This window comes from Protopterus annectens, chromosome 2.part1, assembly GCF_019279795.1.
Source record: "Protopterus annectens isolate FY-2018-M chromosome 2.part1, PAN1.0, whole genome shotgun sequence".
Taxonomy (NCBI): Eukaryota; Metazoa; Chordata; order Ceratodontiformes; family Protopteridae; genus Protopterus; species Protopterus annectens.
The window spans coordinates 701,743,012-701,747,175 of NC_056729.1; positions in this window are offsets into that span (position 1 = coordinate 701,743,012).

Genomic DNA, 4,164 nt, shown 5'->3' on the forward strand with positions numbered 1-4,164 from the left:
GGCACACGCAGGGTTATATTCCACAGGTGCGTGTATACAGCTGCTTGATGACTACTTCCTTGTGCAGTCACATTACACAGCTAGCACTTGCACCACATAGTCAGTAATGCTGACAGATACCAGTGGCTAAGGTCTACAGTGAGTGACATCAGAACCTCATGTGGTTGTAGCCATTTTGCTGTGTGCTGGGTGGGACATGTCTCCTAATGGATGGCCCCTTGTGACAATCACTCTTTTCCACACATCTGTGTACATCTACTTTTGGCTTATTATAGTGTGTTGTCCTTGGATATATGCCTGTATTCCTATTCAGTGTGTGTGCAAAGCATGAGTGCTGCATACTGAGGAGTGTCTGCACTAACTTCTGCAACTGCCCGATATGTCTGGTCCAAAGTTGTTTGCAGACATGGCCTTCATTTGTTTATGTGTATGTGCATGCCCAGTATGACCTTTCGGTATGTTGTTGGCTTACATTGCCTTCATTTCTCTAAGTATGTGAGCATGACCATTATGACCTTCTGCATTGAATGTGTGGATCGATTCCAGGTAGTTTGTACTGCAGTGCAGACCTTTGTGTTGTACACCTACAGGTAGCATACTGTTTCTGTAGGGTATCCGTCGATAATTTGGCAATATGGGGACAAACTGTGCAGGGGATAGTGTGTACTGTAGGTGATTCTCTCTGTGCTGCTTTGGCTGCATGGTACTGCTGATAGCAGAGATATTCAGACATGTGCACTGTTATACACCGTGATGTTTTCTGTCCTCATGTACTGTCAGGTGGACATTCTTGCTCACAGTGATGACTTGGGGACAAGGGTGACTGCAGCTGTGTCTGGGATTGTGGGCAGACACCTACGTATTCATGGTAAATTATGCCATTCTGGAGGGGGATCTGCAGACATTTGGTGCTGGGTTTGTGTATCCAGTTCAGCACCTTGGTACAGTGCTGGCAGAGGATCCCATACTTGTCCACCCATCAACATGACAGTATGGCCTTATCTTGCTGTGGCAATGCCTCACACCTGTACAGATTTGCACAGGTTAGCCAGAGGCAGGGGCCATGGCTCAGAACATTTACCCTATTATGGCATAGGGGCAAGTGTATAGCCACCCATTTATGTGTTTGCAGCCAGGGATAGTGTGTGCATACAGCTTGGTGTCGGACCCTGAACATTCCATGATGTCCATGCTCCGACACCCCCCTCTGTTATTCTAACCTCTTCCATACATTATGCATACATTCTCTGATACTTTCCCTAAAGGTATCACTACATCATAGGTGCATATTAGTGTTAGTCCACAGTTCATGCAGTGGGACATGGTGGACATGTTACTCTGGTTTGCCACATGGCCTTGCATATGGCATACATGGAGTGTGTTATGTTGTTATTTGGGTGTCCATGACATAACATGCATTGGCAGTACATGTGAGATATGTATTTTGGTGCGCGAAGTGCCTGTGGGAATTAGGTGTTGGTGAAGGCCAGATGTGGCAGGTCAAGTTGCATCTCTGTCAGTCCTACAGTCCCAGACCACCATACAGTATATTCCCATGGAGGTGACAGGGTAGGTGTGATAGCTGCTTATGCTTCTTATACAATACCTTCTATCAGTCTTGATCAGGTGGTGTGGATGCTGGCTGGGTGCTACCTACAGCTAGGGACACACCTGCATGGGACACCTGCACTGCATGCTGCAGTCTTCTGTTATTGCCATATGTAGTTGGGGTCTTACTGTACAACAGGGATATTGCCAGAGAAGTGCCTGTGGGTGGTGTTTGTGTGGCTGGGTGCATGTGTGCTATGGACACTACTTGCATCTGACACACAGATATGCGTGGGGCATTACAGTTATGCTGGCATGTCCAGGTACATCAGCTGATTCCCAATACATCAGTCCTACCTCCTTTGTGATCTGCAGGTGTTCAGGCAGACATCAGCGGTATCCCCTTCTACAGGTCCAGTTACTGTGATGCATACCTATATGTACAAATCCAAAGGTGTCTCCATTTCACAGTGACACAGAATGTACTGTATGTCTGGGGTACTTTCCCCTGTGTACTGCTTGTATATCTAGCCCAACAGCCATGCCTTGTCAGTCTTTCAGATGGTGACACATATTACCACCATACATTTACAATGGCTTACTGCTAGCATGTGTTATACTGGTGGGGATTGTCTTTGGCACTGCAGTCGTGAGGGCTTGTCCCTGTCATCAGCATTAGTGGGCAATGGCCACCAGGTCTTACCTCAACATGTATACATACTGACCACTCTCACACATTATGAAACACACACCATCCTAACACACACAAACCTGCATATTGTGCAAATGCTGCAACTTATCCTGCTACCTTGTACCTCTAGTCATAGTCGGCCCAGCTCCACTTCGTATTTTCATTATACCTACCCATACATGTTACTACATTACTACACAGGATTGGGGGAGCCACACCTTAGTATCACTACATTTCTATACTGGATTGGGGGGAGGGCAGACCTGACTGTTTCCACATGTCTACATAGGCATGGGGGTGGCACACCTGACTATTACTACATTTCTTTATAGGATTGTGAGGGGACACACCTGACTGTTTCTACATTTCTACACCAGATTGGGGTCACACCTGACTATTACTACATTTCTACACCGGATTGAGGGTAGGGGCACACCTGACTGTTTCTACATGTCTACGTGGGAGTGGGGGGAGGCACACCTGTTACTACATTTCTACATAGGGTTGTGGTGGGGGGGCTCACCTGACTGTTTTTACATTTCTACACAGGATTGGGGGGGGCACACCTAACAGTTACTACATTTCTACACAGGATTGGGGGGCACACCTGACTGTTTCTAGATGTCTACATGGGAGTGGGGGGCACACCTGACTGTTACTACATGTCTACATAGAGTTGTGGAGAGACACACCTGGCTGTTTTTACATTTCTACACAGAATTGGGGGGGGGGCACACCTGACTGTTATTACATTTCTACACAGAATTGGGGGCTTTGTGACTGTTAAAACCTACATTTATACACACACATGATTGGGGGGCACACCTAACTTTTCTACATGTCTACATAGGATGGGGGCATTATTCTGGCACTCTGCACATTTTGCTATGACCCTCTTATTTGTACTGGTGCTGTCAGGTACTCCATCTTATTCTGTATTCTAACCTCCATCATATACTGACTAGAGGCATATCCAGTGTACCACAGGTCTTAGCTTTGGTTAAGCCCTACATATTAGTAAGTCTAACTTCCTACCCCTCAGAACTAACATCCCACTGCCTGACCTGCTGTAGTCTCTGTCTCGTGTGTAGGCTCAGGGGAAGGTTAGCCATAGGCATCATTCGAGAGGCCATAGCACAGGCTCTGGTTTGGGTTTGTTGACACCTGTCCTGTTGAAACTGAGACTGCTTGTTGGGTATGTGAACTTTCCTGACTGGTATGTGTGAGTCATAATGGACTCACATGTCACCCAGCACTGTTATTCCCTCCAGTGAGTTTTGTCACCCTGTGTGTAGTACTGGCTACTATGGTAACTCCAATATGTGTTACAGATGTCATGGTGCCACTACTCAGGTGTCTACTATCTGCTGCCACTAAATATCTAGCCACTTCCAGTTCCCTTGCTATGCTCTCACATCCCATACCACCATATAGATACAGGTAATGAAACATTCTACTCCGTTTGGCAAATTGTTAGGTTGATTGGACTTACCTTGTGGTGTGTGCCAGGATTGAGGATGGTGCTGGAGGGCTGCCTATATGTTCAGATGCAATAGTAGCCTCCTATATAGGCCATGGTTGAGCACAGGGTATCGATACATGTTTGCTGTCCCTTTGTCATTGTATGTGCAGTGAGAGAGGTGTTGATTCCCTGGGGTCCCTACTGTGTCAGTGTATGTGCTATGCATTGCCCTCTTTCGCTGGGCAAGGCCAGGGAATACTGGGCATGCCTCCATCTGCCTGCCTATTGGTAGGTTGTTCCTCCCTTTAAGGTTTCAAACCCCCCCCCCTTTTGGGGGCCCCTTTTTGCAGGCCCCCCTTTGGCTTTGGTGGGGGGGCTGTTTTTTGGCCCCCTTTTTTTCCCTCGTGGCTGTTTCCCTGGCCAAGCTGGTTTTTTCCCCAACAAAGGGAATTTTCCCCAAATT